Below are 18,693 nucleotides of genomic sequence, written 5' to 3' on the forward strand. Positions count from 1 at the left end.
GAGGATGTTGAAGGATGTTTAGCAATTCAAACTAGCTCAGAAATTACCACCAAGAATACCTATCTAACTAGTTCTCCTTGAAACCTGGACTGCAGTGCTTGTCACCATCAAATCTTCTGCAATAGCAGAGGGGATAGACTTTTGAATTGTTACTTTTGGGTGCTCTGCCAGTGTGGCTGTGCAGCAGACACATGAAGAGTGGCTAAAGAGCAGTACCTGTGTCCTCCCCCAATGGGATTAAGGTCAGAGAAAGCAGGTTCCAAGGCACAGAAATCTCTTGTATGAAAAGTCTGTAGGTGGAGGCTCTGCCAACTTTCTAGGGCTGCAAAACAATAGCACTGTGAGCTGTAAGGGCCCTCCTGGAAAATGCGTCACACGGAGGACAGTGCTTTCTCACAGGGGAGCTGACAGCTGCAGGTAGGAAGGGCTCTACCTCTAGAACTTCTCACTTCAGAGCACAAACCATAGAAACTACAACCATCTTTAGCATGGAGGAATAGGCAAAAAAACAAAAGGAGAGAGGGAGGAAGAATAAAGAACATAAGACTATTATTTACATTTACTTGGTTTCTGGTATGATGAGGGATATAGAGCTCTTAATATAATATTTCAATATTTTTCTCTTTGGAATGAGGTAATAAAAGCTACCACTTACTGAGGAGCTACCAGGTACTAGATATTGAATGAGGCACTTTATACCCATAATATCTCACTTTATCTCATAGCAACTGATAAGGTCTGTCTTGATATCTCCATTTTAAAGGTGAAGAAATAGCTTCAGGAGATTAATGAACTTTCCCAGGATCACACAGTTAGTAAGTTATAGAGCAGGAATTCAAACTCAGGTCTTTCTGACAATATAAATCATGGTGAAATATCTCATTTCATAAATATGTGGAATTCCAAGGCATAATCTCAATATCATTCCCAGAAACATACACTTGTTGAAGCCTGTAGTTGCTCTCTCTCATTGCTGGACCCAGGTTTCTATGTAAAGATTAAGTACCATCTGGTAAATCACATTAAAAAAGAGAGCAGTTAGACTTGAGGACCTGCAGGGGGCATCAGAGGACCACTGAGCCTTAGGACTCAGCACAATTCAGAAAGAAGCCAAAGGGCACTGTGACTAGGGGTGTGGCTCTGTGTGTGGGGATGAGGGGCAGGAATAAAGTGAAATGAAGCTGACAGATGGAAGGAGATGTCTCACTTTGCTCCCTGCTGTTTTCCTACCACATTTCTCTTCCTCATTTAAAAAAATTTTTTGTTTTGTTTTCATGCTCTTTCAACTTTCTTCCTAATCCTGTCTACCATTAATTGCATTTTACTCTCCTCTCTATTTTTTTCCCCTTCCCTTTAGGTTATTTCTCTCTCTCTCTTTTTTTTTTTTTTTGGCTGCAGCTGCGGCTTGCAGGATCTTAGTTCCCCGACCAGGGATTGAACCCGTCCGTGGCAGTGAAAGCACTGAGTTCTAACCACTGGACCTTCAAGGAATTCCTTTCCTCTTATTTTTAAGAACCTCAAAATTGTCTTAAAATGTACTCATTTAAAATTGTCTCTACACATGTAAATTATAGGTAACACTGGACTTCCCTGGTGATGCATTGGTTAAGAATCCACCTGCCAAACCCATGCACATATGGTCACCTTATTTTTGATAAAGGAGGCAAGAATATACAATGGAGAAAAGACAGCCTCTTCAATAAGTGGTGCTGGGAAAACTGGACAGCTGTATGTAAAAGAATGAAATTAGAACACTCCCTAACACCATACACAAAAATAAACTCAAAATGGATTAAAGACCTAAATGTTGAGGCCAGACACTCTTAGAGGAAAACATAGGCAGAACACTCTATGACATAAATCACAGCAAGATCCTTTTTGACCCACCTCCTAGAGGAATGGAAATAAAAAGAAAAATAAACAAATGGGACCTAATGGGACCATTTTCCTTTGCACAGCAAAGGAAACCATAAACAATATGAAAAGACAACCCTCAGAATGGGAGAAAATATTTGCAAATGAAGTAACTGACAAAGGATTAATCTCCAAAATTTACAAGCAGCTCACAGCAGCTCAATATCAAAAAAACAACCCAATCCAAAAATGGGCAGAAGACCTAAATAGACATTTCTCCAAAGAAGATATACAGATTGCCAACAAACACATGAAAGGATATTCAACATCACTAATCATTAGAGAAATGCAAATCAAAACTACAATGAGATATCATCTCACACCAGTCAGAATAGCCATCATCAAAAAATCTAGAAACAATAAATGCTGGAGAGGGTGTGGAGAAAAGGGAACCCTCTTGCCCTGTTGGTGGGAATGTAAATTGATACAGCCACTATGGAGAACAGTATGGTGGTTCCTTAAAAACCTAAAAATAGGGCTTCCCTGGTGGCGCAGTGGTTGAGAATCTGCCTGCTAATGCAGGGGACATGGGTTCGAACCCTGGTCTGGGAGGATCCCACATGCCGCGGAGCAACTAGGCCCGTGAGCCACAACTACTGAGCCTGTGCATCTGGAGCCTGTGCTCCTCAACAAGAGAGGCCGCGATAGTGAGAGGCCCACGCACCGCGATGAAGAGTGGTCCCCGCTTGCCACACTGGAGAAAGCCCTTGCACAGAAACGAAGACCGAACACAGCAAAAATAAATAAATAAATAAATCTGTTCTTAAAAAAAAAAAAAAAAAAACTAAAAATAGAACTACCATACAACCCAGCAATCCCACTACTGGGCATATACCCTGAGAAAACCAAAATTCAAAGAGTCATGTACCACAATGTTCATTGCAGCTCTATTTACAGTAGCCAGGACATGGAAGCAACCTAAGTGTCCATCGACAGATGAATGGATAAAGAAGATGTGGCACATATATACAATGGAATATTACTCAGCCATAAAAAGAAACGAAATTGAGTTATTTGTAGTGAAGTGAATGGACCTAGAGTCTGTCACACAGAGTGCAGTAAGTCAGAAAGAGAAAGACAAATACCGTATGCTAACACATATATATGGAATCTTAAAAAAAAAAAAGTTCTGAAGAACCTAGGAGCAGGACAGGAATAAAGACGCAGATGTAGAAAATGGACTTGAGAACATCGGGAGGGGGAAGGGTAAACTGGGACGAAGTGAGGGAGTGGTGTAGACTTATATATACTACCAAATGTAAAATAGCTAGTGGGAAGATGCCGCATAGCACAGGGAGATCAGCTCTGTGCTTTGTGACCACCTAGAGGGGTGGGATAGGGAGGGAAGGAGGGAGACGTATGAGGGAGGAGATATGGGGATATATGTATATGTATAGCTAATTCACTTTGTTATAAAGCAGAAACTAACACAGCATTGTAAAGCAATTATATTCCAATAAAGATGTTAAAAAAAAAAGAATCCACCTGCCAATGCAGGGGACACGGGTTTGATCCTTGGTCCAGGAAGATCCCACGTGCTGCGGAGCAACTAAACCCGTGCACCACAACTACTGAGCCTGCGTTCTAGAGCCCGAGAGCCACAACTACTGAGCCCACGCACCACAACTACTGAAGCCCGTGTGCCTGGAGCCCATTCTCTGCAACAAGAGAAGCCACCACAGTGAGAAGCCCGCACACTGCAATGAGGAGTAGGCTCCGTTGGCCACAACTAGAGAAAACCTGCACGCAGCAACGAAGACCCAACCAAAAAAAAAAAAAAAGGAACACGGCAGCAGCACCGACATTATAAATAATTACTACCAAGAGAGGAGAATGCTAAGTGCTAGTAGGTGCTCATTGGGTTTTTTTTTGTGGGGGAGGGCGCTGAATTAAAATGATATGGAATTGGGTAATTCACTGGCAGAACAGTGGTTAGGACTCTGTGCTTTCACTGCTGGGGGCCAGGGTTTAATCCCTGGTCAGGGAACTAAGATCCCACAAGCTGCGCAGTGCCGCCAAAAAAAAAAAAAAAAAAAAAAAAAATTGAAAGTAATAGCAATACCTATACCTTAATTTGGAAAAAAGGGAAAGTTTAACAAAGGTGCTTTGAATTGAGATACATTGAGATTGTGCTTTCTTTTACTGTTTTAGAGAACATTTTTCAGTGATCTAACTTCACGTAACTGCTTCCTGCAATCTAAAAAAATTATGGACTCAGGCAACCTAACAAAACACATCCATGAAAGGTAGTGAGCATTAAATTCTATTTAGACTCAAGGATTACAGACAGTTAAAGATGAATGAGACCTCAGAGAGCATCTAGTCACCCCCTTTCTCTCCTGCAGTGACTGAATCTCCTTGAGACCAAGGACAAGGTCGCATTCTTTGACTCCATAAAGCCTAGCCCAAACCCTCATCAGTAGCAGGTGTTCTGTAAATACTTGAATGAGAACACTTGAGGCCCAGAAAGATGACTGATTCTTATAACTCCAAACAGCAAGTCTGTTGTGGAGCCAGACTCAGACGGCGGTCTCCTGACTCTTGCTCACTGGTCTAGCTTGTCCATCTTGAATCACTGCAGCACCACCTTTGCACTCATCTGTCCACCTGAATTTAAAACCAGCTGTGGGCTGTGTGTGTGTGTCTGTATTCTGAATTCTGCTTTTTTCATTTAGTAATATTTTATATTTTCAGGTATATTGGTTCTCTGTTGCTGCTGTAACAAATTACCACAAGTTTAGCAGTTTAAACAACACAAGTGTATTGTTATCTTAGAGATCTGTAGATTAGAAGTCCAACACGGGTCCCACTGGGCTAAAATCAAGGTGTCGGCAGGACTGTGATCCTTTCTAGAGGCTCTGTGGGAAAATGTGTTTCTTTGCCCTTTCCAGCTTCTAGAGTCTACTCACATTCCTTGGCTCAAGGCCCTTTCTTCCATCTTCAAAGCCAGCAGTCTGTACCTTTCTTTAATCACATCTTCCTTGACTCTCACTCTTCTGCCTCCCTCTTCCACTTTTAAGGACTCTTGTGACTACATTGGGCATACCTGGATAATTCCTAGCTTAAGGTCAGCTGATTAGTAACAATTCCATCTGCAACCTTAATTCCCCTTTGTCATGTTATCTAACATACTTTTATGTTCTGGGGATTAGGACATGGACATCTTGGTGGGGGCATTATTCTGTCTGCTACATCAGTTCCCAACATAGCTGACATACTTAACATCTATTGACTAAAGAATTTGTTGTTTGCATAATCTGTCGGTTAATGAATTCTCTTTTAATCGTGGGCTCTGAGTATGGTCCTTCCATCACTTATGGTCCAACATCCCCTTTCATAACAAATACTTTGTAATGATCCCTTTACTCTCCTGAAACAAAATTCATAGATAATATAACATCTACATGCATAACTTAAAAAAAAACTAACATCCAAATGGTCATGTAAAAGAGAAATAAAAGGGAAGTAATTTATAACAAAACACTATCAGTTACAATATGTAATTGCTCAGGCATAGCTCCCTTAGAAGACATAATGATGCAATAAGAATCTTGCAAGTACACATAGAACCACTGTGATTGCAATAGCTGTAGATACTGGCTGATACAGGTATGCTGATGACACAAATCATTGTTGGTCATCTAATTTTACAAAATGTGAACACTTCTTAGGAAGGTTCTGAATAACATAAAGTTTATGATAGTTGCATTCCTGGAAAATTCAGTAATATTTAAGCTGTGTAAAAAATGCTTTGCATTTATATGTGAAATGGAATTAGGCTCCAGGTTCAGATAATCAAAGTTTTTTCACCTACATGAAGACTGGGAGGATATATAAAGTTGTGTAGGATGTGGGGCCGTTGACCATTGCACTGACCCATGAATTGCAGAACATCTAGTATCTAACGCCAGCCCTAACCCTACCCACTGAGTGCTGGCAGTGCTTGCCGATCATTGTGACAACCAGGCCAAAACATCACACTTGTAAATTTCCCAGGCTAGAGGTGACATCATCCTTGATGAGAAACACTGGTTGATGGGGTCAGCATTTTTGAGTTACCAGTGATTTTCACTGGGAGAGATGAAAATAATAAAGTTGACATTTGTTGAGTACTAAGTATGTGCCATCCACTGTTCTAAATAAATATTTAATCTATTTAAACTCATTTAATCCTCACAACAACCCTACTAGGTAGGGTCTATTATTATTCCCAATTTACAGATAGGGAACTTGAAACTTACTAAGTTTAGGCAACTCATTCAAGAAAACCTAGCAAGGGAATTTCCTGGTGGTCCAGTGGTTAGGACTCTGTGCTTTCACTGCTGAGGGCCTGAGTTCAATCCCTGGTTTGGGAACTAAGATCCCACAAGCCGTGCTATGTGGCTGGGAAGGAAAAAAAAAAAAAGAGAGAAAGAAAAAAAGAAAACCTAGCTGGTAAGTAAAGAAATCGGAACTCAAACCTGGGCAGTCTGGTGCCAGAGCCTGTGTGAGTAACCATTGCACCCCACTGCTTTACATCAGAAGCCGGTCAGTCTTGAATCACTTCTCCCCAAATAATAGTGATTCCATTATAATTTATCAGCATGTCCTAAGCTAATCTGACTAAGCCTGCTGCTGGGGAAATTGATCAAGATATTTGACTCCCTTTCTAGCTGTCCTGCCCCATTTCTCACTTATACACACACACACATGGCAGTCACGTTTTTTTCTTTCCCTCTGGCTCACTGAAAGGAATGATGATATCAAAGCTACTGCAGATCTCTGAGCGATGGTAGTAAGGACTGGAGAAAATGAGTCAGGAGCCATTCATTGGAAAGATCATGTGTGTGTGTTGTCACTACAGATGTAGTAACTTGGTTACAGTTGCTTGGTAACTATTCACCGTTATACGTAATTTAAAAAAATTGAAACTGGCTCTGGTAAAAGTCTACACGGCTTTTCCCACCGCTTTTACAATCTCTAGTTCTCACTACTGTCATGGGAAAACAAAAAGCTAGTAGCTCCATGCTTTACCTTTCCCCTTAACTCCTCCCTTGGATTTGGCAGCCACTCCTAACACTCTTTATGCCAAATTTTGCAGATTCAGACATTTGAATGCAGGGCATGGAATTGCTTCACAGTAGCTTTTTAGATTGCTAATTTTAGATATTTGCTGGCAAAACTGTAACACTCCTTCACTGAAGGAGAAGAATTAAATACATTTTGTATTTGGAGTGGTCAACATCCTACCACACTGATTTTTTTAAAAAAATAAATATCGTATATATTTTAAAATAAATTTATTTATTTATTTTTGGCTGTGTTGGGTCTGCGTTTCTCTGTGAGGGCTTTCTCTAGTTGCGGCGAGCAGGGGCCACTCTTCATTGCGGTGCGCGGGCCTCTCACTGTCACGGCCTCTCTTGTTGCGGGGCACAGGCTCCAGACACGCAGGCTCAGTAGTTGTGGCTCACGGGTCCAGCTGCTCCACGGCATGTGGGATCCTCCCAGACCAGTGCTTGAACCCGTGTTCCCTGCATTGGCAGGCAGATTCTCAACCACTGCGCCACCAGGGAAGCCCTTTAGGCCCATTCTTGAGAAACATTTCAAGCTAGTGGACAAGAATGTATTTACATGCCCGTCACATTGGGGTATTTAGCTGGAAATTCAAAAGGAAGTTCTCGAATCAGGAGAATGGCTCCGGTCAAATAGCATTTATATGGCCTGTCGTTTTCCCTTTTCTAATACATCTAGACAAAGCCTAGTTTTGAAATACTCCAGGATGCCTCATTGATCTTGATGGGGGAGGGGAGAGTGGGAAAATAGGAAATTCTCAAAATACTCTTAAAACATGATTGATAGACATCCTTGATGTAACTAAACACTTCTGCCATAGAGTATGAAATGAGAGAAGTGGCAGTAAGCAAGGGGCAATTTGGGGCACTTTGGCACTTTATTCTCCTCATGAGTACGTGCCACAAGGCCCTGCAAGTAAATAAGTAAATATGCAACCAGGTCAAATAATCCTTTTTGCTATCGCAAAAGAAGCTGCAAGGTAGGTTACCCATGGCCCCCCGCTGCCCCCCTGACTGATACCTCTAGATCCCTTCTTTTTAGGAATTCTGAGGAAATGTGGCTGATGGCAGCTTGCACCCCTCTTGCTGAAGGGTACTGTGAGTTAAAACAATGGGGATTGGGTCCCCTTCCTCAGAGCTGGCCATCCTTGCATTAGCGGATTCATAGCAAAGAAGGAGGTGGCTTTATGGTTTGTTTTTCTGAAATCCATCTGACTCCACCCGACTCCCCTTCAAAGTTGATCCAGGTGCTTGGTTGGGACTGTGATCTGAGTTACAGGATTTAAAAAAGTGACTGTGCTTGACTTTGCCCTGTTAGGGCTCCAGTATTCTGCGGAGGCCCCTTTGGCTGTAAATACTTCAGAAAAACTGAACATGAGGAACATAGAGACAAATTAGATAAATTAAAAAAAACCCTTTTTATATAGTGACCTCCCAGTTAGCAAGCAAACTGTCCTCCCCCACAAAGCATATTTCAGAGGTCAGGCTGAGCTCAGGTAGAAATAAGTAAGCTCAGCTGAACGGCAAGTTCTTAAATCTAAGATTGAAATGTGTGGCAGGATGTCCAGGAAGCACCTGGCATGAATTAGTTTCTTTGATCCTCACAATCACCTTAAGAGGTAGGAACTATTACTATCCCCCTATTTTGAGTAATGAAACTGAGGGACAGAGAATAAGGTAACTTGCCCAGTCCCAGAGCTAGTAGATGGCAGAGGTAGGGGATGAGCCCAGGCAGCCCCACTGCAGGGTCTGCACTGTGACGGTGAGATGAATTTCTGGCCATCCCATGTTGCTGACCTCTCCGGGGCAGGCCTCACAGTGACAGGCTGGTGCACTTGTTTATTGTGGCATAGCCATTTTGCATCATGACACAGCATAATGCCATAAGCCCACAGGGACTTCATCTTACCTTTAATGACCTGAATTAGGTCTAAGAAAACTGCTAGCCAACAGTGACAGAATACTTAAATCACTTCAATGCCTTAAAAGTGATTATATTTAATTCTCTTTGCTTTTGAATTTAGGTTCAACCAAATCTCTACTCTTAGCTGCACATTAAATGAATGTGGTCACTGCCTCTCTTTTCATCTTCTCAAATAATGGCTCTGGACCCAGAGTTAATAGCCCTTTCTTGAGTTCAAGCAATTCAAGCAGCAGATGGGGCATCCTGGCAAATAAGGACATTTCTTCAGGGTATAACGCTGTCCTTGGTGTCCCTGATGGCCCTCTGTTGGTAGGATAGATTCTGTGGGTTGTGTTTCCAGTAATGGTGGTGGACTTGTGCTGATCTGTCCCCAGCAGAACACCCTTGTGATGAGGGCTGGGATTTGTGAGATGCCTGGCCAAAGTGGGCCAAATCAGTGGTTGTGGAAGAGTGAAGCTGCCTGCCTGGTATAAGGAGGAATTTAGGTTGATTGGCACCAAACACAGAACTTTCTCCACGCATCTGTGTGTGGAGCATGTCCGTCCTACTAGTCGGTCTCTGCTGTACCACTTCTTCTGTTTTTTGCTTATTTATCAGTTAACCTTCAAATTAGAAATCCATCCTGTTTTAGTCTTTAAAGCCTTGATATAATTTGACTTTAGTTGGGAAAACAAATAAACCAACAAAGAACACAATCAGACAACTTGTGAGGCTCCCCCTCTCCTATAAGCTGTGGTAATCAGATATAGCTGGTACGAGTGTGGGTCCTTGGATCAGGCTGCCTGAGTTTGAATCCTGGCTCCGTAACTTACCAGTTGTATAACCTTAAGCTCTGAGTGTCTCAGTTTCTTCATCTGTAAAACAGGAATAATAATAAGTGATGCTGTGAGGATTAGGATGCCTCATAGTAAGACCTCAGTAATTATTATCTCTATTTCCGTCTTCCTCAGGTCGTTCAGTGTTGTCTGTGACAAAGTTAAAAGTTATTTGTTTTGGTAACAAAAAGTTACTTTTATTGTTTTGGGTCTCCCTCTTTTCTTTTTGCCTCTTGCACTGCTGTATGACAGCTCTGTCGTACCAAATGTCCTCTTCCTGTGATTAATATTTCAAATCTATAACTAGTCAAATAAACAGATACAAAAAATAAATAAAAATGTACTTAGTACTAAGTACATAGTACTTAGTCTAACCTCACCCAAGTGAGGGCAGATGCTTGGCTATTGCCATGGTGATGCACAGTATTTTGTAAAACACTTGGCCTGGGAGACAGGTGATGAGTCATACTCATGGCTGGGTGGGGAGAGGGCAACTGCTTTCAATTAAAACTGCCAGCCAGACCAATAGCTGAGTTGGGAGACTCCCCTGTTTCCTGCAGTAAATCAGAGACATCTCAGGTCTGGGGGTTTGGTTGTACACATGGTTCATTTGCCGTGTGAACATTTTCTCCTATTTTCTTCCTCTGGGTAGAGGGAACTATAGATACCCTTTTGCTCTTCCATGTATGTCAAGAAACTGCAAACTTAGTTCTGATAAAAATAAGGTCTGTTTTCCCGTGCAGTCCTGACACAACTAAACCTAGAAAAGGCTTTTTTTGTGAGCTGCTTCTTCGCTCATTCCCTGTCTCTTCACACATACTCATTGTCCGTAAGTAAGGCATGCTGAAATGTGTTATTCAGCATTTTCTTTTTAGTAGGAGCTAAGCACATGGGAGGACATTTTTCAGACAGAAGTGTTTGAACAACTACAGGCATTGTAATTTCAGGATGGAAAATCTGTACCAGATATGACTCCTCTGGAATTTACTATCTGGCTGAAGTCAGTAAATCCGCATCAAGCAAGCTGAGAAGCAGAGTGACATGCTATCCCCTGGTTAGGATGTGCCATGGGTCTCAAGTGGTTAGTCTGGATTAATATTGCTCAATTGTCGTTGATCATCCATAGCATATTGGGCAGGAGCAGAATTTACATATGCCCTCTAGGTCTTACTGAGCTGTCGTCATGCCCAAGGTAACAGGCTAGGCCATGAGCAGAGATGTAACCACTCTAAAACACAGCTCTTACCTTCTGAGAGTTTCTAATCTAGGTGAGAGAAGACAAAAAAAGCAGGAAAAAATAATTAGCAATAATATGATGCACAAGGTAATATAAAATGAATAGTATCAGCAATGGGTGGTGATACATGTGTGGAAGAGAGAGAAATCGCCATGGGTTGTGGTCAAGGCAGGTGGGATTTGAGATGAACCTTGAAGGATGGGTAGAGAAGGGGGAGAGGGCACTCAGGAACGGGAAAGACAAGAGCAACATGCAAAAGTCGAGTCTCAGCACTGGAACTTGGTCTAGGAAGGGGTGTTAGCACAGGCCTAAGGAGGGTCAGAAACTGAGGACAAGACAAGGCATAGGTGTGGGGTGTTATTAGCCTATAGTGGGGGGGTGGGCGGTCAGCAGCACAGAGCCTAATGATTGTGGAGCCAAACAAAACCAGGAGACACATGTAGAATCCAAAGGAGGCTATTTAAAAATTTGTGAGTTATGGCCTTGCCAAGAAAGGAAAAGACGAGGAGAATACAGAATTTGGTCAACTTGAATCATGCAATAAAGCACAAAAGCTTACAACGTAATTCCATTAGGATCAGAAGATCTGATGATATTACAATGACTTGAGAGCCAAATAGAAGGTCTCATTAATAGAAAAAAAATTAAAAGTAAAAGCAAAATATACTAAATCTACGAAGTCAATTTTAAATTACTTAAGGGCATTTAATTAATTTGTGAAGACACACCTTAAAAGTGATGGTTGAATTTTGCTTGATTAATAACTAGAATATGAAGATTTGTACTAGAAATACTAGGCTTTAAATTTTAACTTTAATAAACCAAATGTTAATCTTAAAAATCAAAGCATCTGCAAATAATTTTTTCTCTGTACAACTGGACACCAACAACCTGATCTCGGTGTGGGGCAGGTTTCAGTAGCAGACCTTCTGGGGAGGAAGACTGTGGCTGCTGCTGAAGGGCAGGGATGGCTGCAGGCCCAGCACAGCGTGGAGGGTAGGCCAAAGGTTGTTCAGGCAGGCAGGTGGTGAGCACCAGAAGAGGGCTGTCAACCGTTGGGATTGAGGTCTGGGGAGGGACTTTAGTCCCTGGAAGCATGGAAAGGAACAAGATACAATGACAGCATAGGATCCCGGTCAGGAAATGGAGTCAGCTGTCAGACATTCTAAGTGGCAAAAGGTCTTCTCTCAACAAGGTAATTGAGCACAGGGAAAAAGAGAACTTCTTATAAGGAAGAACATGTGGAAATCTAACTAAATATTTTGCTTTTGCTTTGTATCTAATGAAACCCTATGTAACCATGAATAGAACTGGTACTGGTCTCTTTGTTATACTGGACATTAATTATCATTAATCTGGACCTTTAAGTAGAATTCAGTGTGCGCTGAGATCGGGCCACAATTCAGAGGCTTGATGTAAAGCACATTAGAACAGGAGAGCTTTTAAAAAATAATACTGATTTAGGTCCCACTGCTGACCAACTGAAGCAGAATCCCTGGGGTGGGGACCTGGCATCACTGGGTTTTTTTTGTTTTGTTTTGTTTTGGTTTTTTGCTGTACGTAGGCCTCTCACTGTTGTGGCCTCTCCCGTTGTGGAGCACAGGCTCCGGACGCACAGGCTCAGCAGCCATGGCTCATGAGCCCAGCCACTCCGCGGCATGTGGGATCTTCCCGGACCAGGGCACGAACCCGCGTCCCCTGCATCGGCAGGCAGACTCCCAACCACTGCGCCACCAGGGAAGCCCCATCACTGTTTTTTAAAAAGCTCCCCCCATGATTTTATGCACATCCAGGGCTGAGTTTTTGAACCACCAGCGTGATGGAAACCATGTTCTGAACTGGAAGCTGAAAGACTAGTTTTAGAGTCCTTGGTCTGAAATAGCTCACTGTGTATCCTCAGGGAAGTCATTTTGACTCTCTGGTTATCTGTTTACTTCACTAAATAAGATTGGTCCCTAACTAGTTCCAACATTCTGTGATTCACTGAGGAGAAACTGCCTACTTTATTAGCTCAGATACTGACCTGTCCACAACCACAACCCAATGGCCCACTCATTCTGGAGGAAGTTCACACCGGAAAGAAGATGCTTGTAGTCACTCCACAGGCAAGCAGGGCTGGTCAGGAAAACAAATGAGAAAAGAAACAATAGCAACAACAAAAGCAGACTCACCTTCCCTTGGCTTGCCTGCATCCTTGTTTCCAAAGTAAACTTGAGGGCTTCCCTGGTGGTGCAGTGGCTAAGAATCTGCCTGCCAATGCAGAGGACACGGGTTCAAGCCCTTGTCCGGGAAGATCCCACATGCCGTGGAGCAACTAAGCCTGTGCACCACAACTACTGAGCCTGTGCTCTACAGCCCGTGAGCCACAACTACTGAGCCCGCGTGCCTAGAGCCCGTGCTCCGCAACAAGAGAAGCCACCTCAATGAGAAGCCCACGCACCGCAACAAAGAGTAGCCTCCACTCGCCACAACTAGAGAAAAGCCTGTGCACAGCAACAAAAACCCAATGCAGCCAAAAATAAATAAATAAAATAGATACAACATTAAAAAAAAAAGTGAAATAAACTTGAACAGGCAAAGAATAATTAACTCTCAGGAGGCTTATGTCTTGTGTTAATTTTCTACTGTTGCTGTAACAAATTACCACAAATTTAGCATTTTAAACAACACAGATGCATTATCTTATAGTTCTCTAGTTTAGAAGCTTGACATGGTTTCACAGGGCTAAAATCCAGGTGTCCACAGGCTGCATTCCTTTCTAGAGGCTCTAAGGGAAGACTTGTTTCCTTCCTCATTTGGGTTGTTGGCAGAATTAGTTCCTGCTGTTGTAGGACTGTGATCCCTGAATCCTTGCTGGCTGTCAACTGAGGGCTATTCTGGAGACCACCCACGTTCCTTGACTCATGCCCCCTTTCCTCCCTCTTCAAAGTCAGCAATGGTGGGTTGAGTCCCCCTTACCCTTCCAATCTCTCCTTCTCCCCTTTCTTCTCTCTAATCCAGCCAGGAAAGTTTCTCAGGACTAGTGTGATAACATGGAACCCACGCAGATAATCCAGGATAATCTCCCTATTTTAAGGTCCTTAACTATAATCACATCTTCAGAGTCTCTTTTGCCATGTAAAATGACATATTCACAGGTTCCAAGGATTGGGATGAGGATGTGGGGGTGGGGGAGCATGGGACGAATAAGGCAGTCTTCTGCGCATACTATGCCTCTAGGTGAAGATTTTTTTAAAAGATAGGAAACAGGAGTGGGAGTTTGTGGTATGGGGTAGGTCTGAGTTTTATTTTCAGAATCACTGCCTACTGATCCTGGAGGGGATGAAAATATTTATCTGATATAAATGGTTTCCCAGAGTAGGTAGAAGGGAATCCCAGACACTGAGAATGATAGGTCTCGTCTTTCTTTTTAGTTCAGGCATAAGGAAATAGCATGTCTAATTCTATTAGTGTACATTCTTTGAGAGCAGGCATCAGGGGCTAAAAACACCCTACCTTCTGGGCAGAGCTTTTCATCCCTGTCCCATGGAATTCTCTGCTTTTCTAGGGATCCTTTTTAGAAAGAAGTTCTGGCCCTGTTGGTTCTACTTAATTTGCTTCCAGTTCATCTTCTTTAGCACTAACAACATCAAGGAATGGAATTGGGGGCATTGACAAAATGAATGAAAGAAGCTTCAAAAAAGATGAAAATAATTTCTATTTTTCAGATCCTCCATATATTTAGGGTCTGAACTCCAGGTTAGATGGCTTTGAGCTCTTAATACAGGAATGGCGAGGATCTATTTGTTCAGTAAGTGTTTATTGGGTGCCCACTGAATACAAGACACAACAAGTCGAAAGATCTCTGAGAGGAAGAGGCAGGGTGGTGGTCTAATCAAAACAGGCATGGAGCCAACTCTGTGTTCTTGTGAAAGGGCTGGGCTTGTTGACTTGGAGTGTGTGCACCTCCCACAATTGTTTGATGGAAGAGAGGACTCTGAGTCTCCCTGGAGTTATGTCCCTTAATTATATAGTCAATTAATTATTCAAAAGATTGCTTCCACTTTATAGCAGGAGGAAAAAAGATACAGTCTTTTGACTTTTTCTTAGCTTTCTTAGGAACATTTTTTCCTGGCACACTCTGGCAGAGAAAGGAAACAGCTTTGTTTTGAAGAGGATGGAAATATTGCATTCCAGTGCTTTCTACTCTGGTGGTTGATTCTGATAAGTGGAATTTGGAAAATGTTGCTGGAAAAAAAAGATTTTTCCTGATCTTCCATTGAAATGTTATGCATGACTTTCTCTACGTTAATTTAACAGTTTCTTTGATTTGAAGGATTTCAGTTCTGGATATTGCAGTGTGCCAGAGTGGGAAAAGCACAGACGAAGAGAGACAAATGGGCCTAGATCGAAACCAGCCCTGCCACTCCTGGGTTATATCTTATTTTGTGGGTCACTTAATCTCTCTAAGATGTTGATTTCCCTGTGAGGGAAATGAGATAACATCCACCTGCATTAGCCAGGGTTCTTAGTTTATAACACTTAAGCAAATAAGGATTTATTACAACGGTATTGGATAACTCATGGAGTCTCGAGAAAGGAAAATGCATAGGAACAGGAGAGGCCAGGCAGCTGCCAGGACTACAGGGGAAGTATGTTACAAATACTTCTCCTCCACAGGTGGAGACAGCAGTGTCCTGAAGCTAGACACTGATGCTGCTGACACTGGACACTGGATGTTATATGGTACCTTTGCCCTCTCTGCTTATGGATACTCAGGATTGCTGTCCCCCTGTCCCGCCACCGAGTCAGTGGATTCTCTGCAGTCTCTAACTAGTGTCACTAACTTCCAATTCAGTGTTTGGAGCAAGGTGTGTCTGCTTGGAGAACTTAGGTCATCTGCTGTTCTCTAGCAGTGAAGGAATCTGGGAAAGCAAGTATGTAGTGTTTCAGCTTTCAGTGAGAGGTGGGCTCTCCCCATTCACCCAAACTCTGAAGATTGGAAAATTTCCAAACACAGGAAGAACATCCAGATGCCAGGTAGCCCAAAAAACCCCCACAAAAAAACCAAAAAACACCCCCTACTGGAGTCCATTCCATTGGTAGCCCAACAGTGACCTACATCCTTTTCCCTATATTTATACTTCCAAAAGAAAAAATTTCTCCCACTCAACCTAATGCAACTATAATTTGTATAATTTAAAATGCTTTCACTTTTCCCCCAAGGGGCATACAAAAGTCTCATTTGTTCATCTCCATATTCAAGATCTGTAGGTGGTGTCCATTCCTTCTTCAGGTCTAGCATGATCCCATCTCAATGTTCTGTAATATTACAGACTGAGTTGTAAAATTAATCATCACCAACGTACCCTATGTAAGAGAGAGAAAGAGAAAATTAGTTTAAATATGTATTTACATATGTATCATTGCAAGAAAGAAACTATGGATAAATGCTATATTCCATGCTACTGCATCAGATCACAAGGCCAAAGTAAGTATTTGACTTCCCTCCTTCATTCCCCCATTCCACATCCTTTTATCTTGGCAGACTGATGTTCTTTATACAGTGGTGGTGTGACCCAAACCTCCACTCCTGGGGATCCAAGCCTTTGGCAATCCTATCTGTATCTTTTCATTCTGGTCATTGGACATCATGGCAGTACTAGGAGTTACCTTAAGGATCTCCTGCATCCAACCATCCTCTTCCCAGCCTTATTATATGGCAGCATCTCTATTTCCTCTTAATAGTCAGGGTCAACCATCTCTAACAACTCTGTAACAAGCAGAAAGCCATTTCACCAATGGCATCAGGAGTCTGACCTTGTAGTTGGCTCTTCAGGGCATGTTGAGATCTGCTCTGGTCAAAGGCTCAGGACAATGAGTGTCGGTGTGGGTCAGTTGATAGGCGATGAACAGGCTTCCCGTTGTGCAGTGCCTCACTCAAATGGCAGAATCATCAGGGGAGGCTGTAACAGTCTCATTGGACAAGGAGGGAGTGGCAGCTTTGGTTGATGAGTGAGAGTGAGATTTTTGAGTGCTCTGAGTTGGCCAAATGATACCCTATTTCCCAATTCCAGTACAGATATACCTTGGAGATATTTTGGGCTCAGTTTCAGACCACTGCAATAAAGCAAATATCGCAGTAAACTGAGTCACACAAATTTTTTTGTTTCCCGTGCATATAAAAGTTATGTTTACACTATACTGTAAGGTGTGCAATAGCATTAGGTCTAAAAAAACAATGTATATACCTTAATTAAAAAATACTTTATTGCTAAAAAATGCTTACTATCATCTGACAATGCAGGGTTGCCACAAACCTTCAATTTGTAAAAAATGCAATATCTGTGAAGTGCAATAAAGTGAAGTGCAATAGAACGAGGTATGCCTGTACTTGGAGTTAAATTCTTTATGCTCAGTGCCCTGAATCTCTGCCCTTGTTGATCTCAAAAGGTCTTGCAAGGCTATGAATTGAACATTTAATTTGGTGACCCACAGAATCAAACTTTGTGATGTTTTTTTACTATCTCAGTCTCGTGGCCATAAGAGATAAGAGTTTTATATTTATTTTTTAAGCATTTAAAAAATTGTGGTAAAATACAGATGAGAGCTTTAATTTTTGAGTTATATAGTTTTGGATTTCAGTCTATGTTGTGCAGGTAAAATGTAGGAATTTGTGCTTATTATTGTCTTCGTTCTGTCCAGTAATATTAGAAGAAACCACTCTACTACACAGTCCTTGGAATGGAATTCCCTATACTGTTCATATTGGTCTATGATTGTTTTGGCCGTCATATCTTCCCCGCTTTGGTTCTTTATGCCACGTGACCACAGGTAAGCATTTAATTAGCAGAGATTCTTCATAGTTCCTGATTCTCTGGGTCACTAGCTTCTGATTCAAGTCTGGATCTGTCTATCTGATAGGTGGCCCAGGTTTCCTGCTAACTTCCTAGTTGTAAGGGAGTCTTAGAAAATGAGTACCTGGCTTCCCAGCCTTTTAGAGGGAGCCAGACTGCGTCCCACAAGACTCCTAAGATAGAGAATTCCTCAAACACATGCAGGGATTTCAGATGCTGGGCAGCCTGAAACCTGTCCAGGGTTTACTGCAATTCCTTATGAGGTTGTTAGGGAGATTAAAAAAGATGATATATATAAAGCATCTAACATAGTACCTGGTATGTATTACATCTCAATCAATATTATTTCCTAGCATCTCCCTGGTTAATAAAATTAACAGGACTGTGAAAATATAGTTAGACTCAAGCATTGAAACTATGATGTATGATTTATGTCAAAGTTTAATAGGCAGGCTAGGAAAGGTTATATTAAGGCATTTCTTCTGATACTTAGAAAACTTCTATTTTTGGTAGGAATATTGACATTTTAATTGAGGAAATGTGTGAATATACTAGTCCCTCAGCATCCACGGGGGGATTGGTTCCAGGACCCTCAGCGATACCAAAATTTGCAGATGTTCAAGTCCCTGGTATAAAATGGCATAGTACAGTCGGCCGTCCTCATCCGAGGATGCGGAACCTGCGGATACCAGAGGGCCGACTGTATTCAACTTTTTCCCTAAAAAGTTCTTTAATAAAATCAGTTCACCTATTTTTATCTGGTTCTTGTTATTATAAAGAAGATTAAAAATTAAACAAAATTGAGTCCATCTTCATCCATAGAGAGTTGTTTAGACTGGACATAGATTCTATATTGCGTTGATTTCTCATTGGACAGGAACTTGTTCCTGCTTGCTGTTGCATCTGGGTGTCTGAG

This window comes from Phocoena sinus, chromosome 1 (genome assembly GCF_008692025.1).
Source record: "Phocoena sinus isolate mPhoSin1 chromosome 1, mPhoSin1.pri, whole genome shotgun sequence".
Classification (NCBI taxonomy): domain Eukaryota; kingdom Metazoa; phylum Chordata; class Mammalia; order Artiodactyla; family Phocoenidae; genus Phocoena; species Phocoena sinus.